Source organism: Phragmites australis, chromosome 1, assembly GCF_958298935.1.
Source record: "Phragmites australis chromosome 1, lpPhrAust1.1, whole genome shotgun sequence".
In the NCBI taxonomy this organism is placed as follows: Eukaryota; Viridiplantae; Streptophyta; class Magnoliopsida; order Poales; family Poaceae; genus Phragmites; species Phragmites australis.
In genome coordinates, this window is record NC_084921.1 from 7,956,905 (window position 1) to 7,964,248 (window position 7,344).

The window sequence follows — 7,344 nt, forward strand, 5'->3', positions numbered from 1 at the left end:
TTCCGGAATAAACATGGCTAAGGTTTAGCTCGGCCCGATTCATATATAGCATGATTTTTTAAAAACACACACATATAACATACACGTATACATTCATATTATCATATTCACACATTTATATAACATCTACCGAAGATCGAAGATGTGAAACTTAGATATTAACAAATCATCACAGATGCATCATTATAGACAAATACGTTATCTAGGATTAAAAGAAAATTCTCATATTTGTGAGACAGGTTAAGCAAGAAAAAAAGGGCAGAAAATTGGCGTTGAAACCTGCTCCAATCGACAGCGCATAAATAATTAATTAACTAATCACATGCATGCTCCGGTTCGTACATGGATTTGTCAACATTACCACCCCCAAGTCGAGAGCGTGCAATCGATCCCAAGTTCTCTACTCTTGATGTACTCCCCCTGCTCAAGAGTATACTAACAGGCCAGGCAAGCCACCACCGGCCGCTTCCAAACACGCACCGCACCGTCGCGGCGTCGCAGTCGAACTTGCACGCCGCGGCCGACGGCCGAGCTGGGTCTGGAAACACGCAACCGAACACGGCCTACGTCATCGATGCGTGCCGACCTGCTGCCAGATAATTGTTGTGCCGGCCAGGTCACGTTCAAGCGCTAACCAACCCGGCAGGCAACCCTTATCCCCGCGCGCGAGCCAACAACGATCCTCGTGTCCCTGCCCCCCTTCCCCTCCACGAGCAAACAGCGATCGATAATATGATACGTACCATGAGAAAAAAAAAGACAAGCAAAAAATCATATTTGAAGTTGAAATTTTTATGAAAAGCTAGATTATAGGATCATCTATACCACATACTTTTTATAATTTTTTATAATTATTTTAATAATATTTTGAATTTTGAAACATTAGAATGCTGTATCAGCGTCTGTGCTTTGGATAATATCCGAACTTAGATACTCCAGATATCTGATATCAATGCCGATTTTGTCAGAAATTGCTACATTGATTTAAAAAAAATAATACCAATTCTGAGTTGAAAATATCCGATACCAATTTAAAAAAAATCTATCAATTTTTGATTCCGACTTATAACGAGTGGAAATTATGTTAGCCATTTTCACCCTACTGTCGCACTGCCAAAAGCTAAGCACGCGAGAACAAAAAAATCACTCCCGTGCCACTCAAAACATTGTAGCGCGCACATGACTTGAAATTTCGCTTTCTGCTGCTTAAGGACGTGCTTTCTGCTGCTTAAGGACGTGTTTGGTTGCCGTGACGGTAGCCTGCTTTGCTCGTGCAAGCTTGCCTCGTGCGTATATACGGACGAAGACGAATGTTTGGATACTGTGATGAGCAGTTCGAGGCTGCATCTGCTCATGCGCGAATACGGTCCAATGCTGCATCCGCTCGTGCGTTGGAATCGACCGTAGCTCCGATCCAGGCTCGCCGGATGCAGCACTGTAGAGCTGAGCCCACTCGTCAGCAACAGGGAACTCCCTCATGCAACCTCAGATTCAGCCTACCAAATACAAACTCAAATTCATCATGCATCTGTAGATTCAACCAACCAAACACTTTTCGTTTATAAAATACAGCTTCCCTTAGCCTATTTTTCCTCATCCAAAATATACGATATAACTATACGAGATACCATACAGATAACCAAACACACTTTTAAGTCTCACACCAGACCAGTCCTAAAACCCCTCTTCCTCTCCCGTACAATAAATCCGCCTCCATCCACGTCTCCTCTACCTCACCGCATCTCCCATTCGCCCCCACCTCCGTCTCCGCACAGCGCCCCAACCGCCTCAACAGCACCCCTGCCAGCCTCCGGGGCGGATCCGGATCCTCTACCTTAATTACGATTAATGCAGAGAATCACTGTATAAACAGTGTAATGAGCCAACTGCTACAGTAGTCTGCATTAAGTAATTAATAATACTGTAGTAAGTAATGTCGCAACAGTCATGTGGTATACTGTAACGTCGTATTTTACTGTTCATAGGTTGATGTAGCGACAAATTTTTCATCGGAAAGAGGTCTACGAAGACTTTTAGGAAAACGTCAACGTTTGCTCTGAGCTCTCCGTTTTTATTGGACGATATAAATTCATCTTAATACAGAGGACTATAGCCTCTCTGCATTAGCTTCTCTAATGCAGAGTATCTCAATCACTGCAAGGCCTCCCCAATCAACGCTGCCAGCCTCTGACTCATCCCCACCGGTGTTGCCTGCCTCCAACTCATCTCATCGCCTTGCTGGACTAGGCAATGCAGCCTCGAAGCCCTGTGCGTCAACCTCCTCCATAGCGTCGCTGACCTCCCATCGGCGTCAGGACCATCTAGATCCGCATGGCCTGCCGTAGCTTCCACCCCAGCGCGACGACCTTTGGCTCGGCACCCTCCTCCCCTGCCCAGCACCTTCAGTCCTCTCGGCAACCACCTGGTTAAGGTGAGCTCTCACAGTTCCTTCCCCTTGTACTCAAGAATTTAGATCTGCATGTTTTTTTGTTCTAATGCCAGCAGTAATTTGCCCCATTTTCCCTCCAGATCTAAAATGGTGGGTTATTTCATTAGTTAAGAATTGTATTTTATAAATGCACTAAAATCCTCTGGGTTTCCAATATAAGCATATAAGCTTGCCCTATTGACCGATTCATTCCAAACAAAACTTGTCTGGCTTCTTTCAGATCATTTAATTTCTACACAGTATGACAACGAGAATGTGTTCTTTATGCAGGTTCCTAATTGACCGTGCAATGCTGCATATATTTGAAGATAATGCTCAACTTCTCAATCAAACAGAAGTATATTTTAACATCACAGATTGGTGTTTGGTTTTTCTTACTTGTATGGTGTATCTGTTATTTAGCCCGGAAGCTCAGTTCAAATAATCTATTATCTAAAAAGGAAAATTGTATGTCATTCAAGATAGTTCATAATCTAGTTTGCCCCAAAAAATGTAGCTTACAAAAGGGAGAAGTTGTCATGAGGAGTAGGAAGATTTAGCTATGCAGGCCTTATGTTCTTGTATGTTATGCAAGATAGTTCATAATCTAGTTTGCCCAAAAAAAATATGTAGCTTACAAAAGGGAGAAGTTGTCATGAGGAGTAGGAAGATTTAGCTATGCAGGCCTTATGTTCTGTTTATAGACCTAGTTTGATTTTGCCATATGTGTTCATATAAAGACCTTCTAAAATATTTATATATTCAATTCAGAAGGAACAAAATAACATCAATGTGCTTATATAAAGGCCATATGTAACATTGAAATTTATTGCTTTAATCATAGAACATCATGCTGGTATCATTTTTCATATGGACAAATATTTGCAATTCTATAAATATTTATCTCAAAAACTAGCTTGCATATTCATATTGTTTCCATTCAATTTAGAGCGCCATGGAGTCTGCAAGGGATCAAGCTCCAAAAGAAGTTGAAGAATCAAAATCTGCAAACAAGATTGAGTGAAGTTATCTCAGAGTTTAGTAAATCAAGCAAGTTTTTTGGTGAACATATTTAGTCCACTGGTTCAAGGAAAAATGCCAAGTACATGGTAGTTGCTCAAGGAGGTATAAGCCATTGTAGTCTGCCGACTGCATGATAGGAGTAGGGGCAAAAATCCAAAAATAGGCGATAGACGTTATCGTATTTATTAAAATAGATAATATATTGATGTATTTACAAATTTAACACATATATTTTGCACCTTAAATTACTGAAAATCGATTCTTATATCTGAGGCATCGAAAACTTATGTACTTGGCAAGGTGTTAAATACAGTACTGTTCACTATATTCAACATTACATGTGCCAAAAACTCCTTGTATTTGGCACTTGAGATACCGAATATGGCTCTGTTCACCGTATTTGGTACCTCAGGTGTCGAGTACAGGTTGGCTGCTCACATCGCGTCGGGTCGGTGATTTTGGTGCAACTGTCACGTCGTGTCTCGTCGTTTTGCTATAAAATACGAGTGGGATGGTTCTGTATTACAATTTAGTTTTATCAGGGCACGAGCGAATAAATAAAAAAAAGAACTGGATGAGTGAGTGTAAATTTATTTCAACATAATTTTATCGATATTTTATTATTCATTTAATGTATTTGTGTAGGTAACTTTTTAGGAAGTATGATACAAATCTAATTTATCGAATAATAATAGTTGTGAAGCACGATTATCATATAACTTAGTATAGTTGTTACATACGCTGATAAATATTACATGTGATATACGGTTTTTTGTCATTGTGCGAATGGATCCTAACTATAAAAAGATAGCCACAACAAACATTGGCATGTATGTTACAGTTAAAGACTAACTTAATAACGTGCTGCTACTAAACCAAACATGTCTTAGGGAATAAAAATAGATCGAGTTATAATAGATGCACTTTACTAAGTGTATCTAGTATATTTGCTCTTTTGCAGAGCATCGGGACGCTCTGCTTTAGCGCGACGGGTCCTCTCTCGCTTTCTTTTCCTCTCCGCTTAGTGTGCTTTAGCCACGACACGCTCCTTGATTGTCTTCCTCATACGTTCCTCTTGACACTTGAGCCATAGCTCCTATTGTTGCTTGAACTTTCGGCGTTTGTACGTTTCCCTCCTACATCGTATGCTCATGTTGGCTCACCGCTTCTGGTGCGTATTTTGCTCTATGTCTAGCCATTCTACGAAGTCACAGATAGGTGAAGGAGACTGGACAAATAAAACAAAAAGGTAGATTAGTAAGACAATGCATGAAATCGTACGAAAAGTGTCACATTAGTGATATAAGTCGTTATATCAGTGGGTACTCGTACGATCTATGTTGAGGCTTATTGTACTGGTAATTGGTAGGCAATATGTGTAGGAGATGTACTGAGACTCGTAAAACCTACAAGGGTCGCTACAGAAACACATCGACCGTTCGACCCCCTGGGGGATGGAAATCCCTTAATGTTTTTTAGGTGGACTTGGTAGAGCTGGAAAAGACATAACAGTTGGGAGTTGAGGAAGGAGTAGTCTATATATGGATGAGGGTGTGGTTATTTATAGTGGATGAGGGCTCGTGCATAGAATTCCCTGTGGAAGCTGTAAAAATTATGACATTAATGCTTGGTAGAGATTCCCTATGAACATTATTGCTTGGTGTGTCTTGCGGTGGACAATGGTTGATAGTCTCAGTTATACTTATTGTGGATAGTCTCAGTTCCCTTTTGTGAGCTGATGATATGGCTGCAATGTTTATGCTCTTATGTGTATTAATGGCTTGGCTAGTAAATTGTTGGTTGGCTGTTAATGAATTTGGGTGTCCTACTACTAGATGGTTGGCCCCTGCATTGTTGTCTTGCGGTGGACAATGGTTAGCATCTCAGTTATTTGATATTGTGGCCATGTGTTACCATGTTATGTTGCTCACATGTATGTCCAGCCATTGATGCTTCTTTCACCTGATGAGTTGATGGTTTGGTGCGTCATTAGTAATCTATTCATCGCCATTTAGGTGATGGTGTTCACATTCTTAGTTGGCTTTGGTACCTGATACTATTTTTGGTTAAGGGAGGAGCTTGTTGTTGCCCTCTGATGGTCAGTACTGTTGTTAGTGGAATGGTGAATGATTCTTTTCTTTTTGCACTGAACAGCACGGTTGTACATTTTTTAGCTCGATGATGATCAAGTACATTGAAAATTGAACTAGAAAGTTGAGTATAATAGATGAGATCTTGAGTAGTTCTCTGATTATTGGATGATCTGGGTAGTTGCTATTTTCGCACTTTGATTCATGTTGGTCGGTTCTTACATACCGATTTTTTAGGCTTTGTAGTCAATTAGTTTACTACCTAGCTGTGTTGATCTCCTAGACATGTGCTATTGTTGTCCATAATTCGAGTTAGATTTGGTTGATTGAGTTATGGAAGAGTAGTATATATTATTGATTTAGTAATAGAGGTTTTAGCCCTGCTGGTCTATTGTGCTATTAGTCTTGTCATGTACAAGTGATTGATTCTTTTTCTAGTGCTCAAGCACCTGCTCAGTAGCCGTGTCCAGGAAGTAGTAGCATTTTTAGAGAATTTGTGCTCAGGATCTTTATCTAGGTGTGATCTCATTTACTTTTTCAATTTGTGATTTGATTAGAGATCAGCTTGGGAGCAAACTTTTATAGTTTTGGAGCTAGCTGATAGAATTTTTTGAGAGCAAAAAAATGTTAACTTCACATCCTGCTGTTCAGTTCTACAATTATCTATATATGATTGCTGCTTATCTATTTTTGCGAGGACAACTTATATTTTCATAATCATGTATATGATATATGTTCACTTCTGCTCTTGTTATGTTATTTGTGGATTTTTAAGACACACACACACACACACACACATATATATATATATATATATATATATATATATATATATATATATATATATACATACATATACATACATATATATACATACATACATATACATACATACATATACATACATACATATATATACATACATATACATACATACATACATACATACATATATATATATACATACATACATACATATACATATATATATATATATACATATACATATATATATACATATACATATATATATACATATACATATATATATATATATACATATACATATATATATATATATGAACTCTGATTCGGCTACCTATGATAGTTAATCTTTGAATTACCATGGCATGGCCCAACCATGATGATTCTTAGGATAGCAAGATTGCAAAGGCCACATCTTCTTGATTCGGCTTATCTGTTTGTGTTTTTCCACCACCTCTTTTGAGCGATGACATCTTAAGGTGCAAGTTTATAGTAATATGAGCAATTTGTAGTAACATTGATTCATTTTCTTTCCTCTATTGAGAACAGAATATACTACACTTGATTTTTATGGGGTATAAGAAGACTGACACCCCTGATAAACCAAAAGCACAGAGGATGCTAGCATTAAAGGCCGCCCCGGTACAGGATGGGGTGGATAGGAGCCCAAGCTCGCACCTACCGTTCTCCTCCGGCAACAGCGAAAGCCAGTATCATAGCCCGAGCCCTATTTCGTGTGAGCGGGAGAGCCAACATCGGTCAAGTGACGAAGAATACAATCCCGTCGAAGAGGAATTTTTTTTTCTGTCAACTCCCCTTGTTTTCTCTCTAGATGACGAAAGCACAGTCTCCAAACCAGACAGCTGGTAGTGGTGCACGAGCCCGAAAGCCAAGGACACAAACACAGTGGCCGACGGACAAGGTTACCATCACGGGAATCGATGCTGACGAACTGCCTATGGATGAAAAGACCCTAAATAGATTCCGGAGGTTCAGAGGGCACATTACTTAGGAGAGGGTGCCGATGATGACTAAGTT

At 39.5% G+C, this 7,344-nt stretch overlaps 1 long non-coding RNA gene across 1 annotated transcript; it reads left to right on the top strand.

The window, feature by feature from the left end:
• The first annotated feature begins 2,152 nt into the window (after positions 1-2,152).
• LOC133887436 (uncharacterized) lies at positions 2,153-3,768 on the top strand. The gene is made up of 3 exons (XR_009903565.1): positions 2,153-2,431; positions 2,720-2,786; positions 3,378-3,768. It is a non-coding gene; the product is annotated as an uncharacterized LOC133887436 (long non-coding RNA).
• The last annotated feature ends 3,576 nt before the right edge of the window (positions 3,769-7,344 follow it).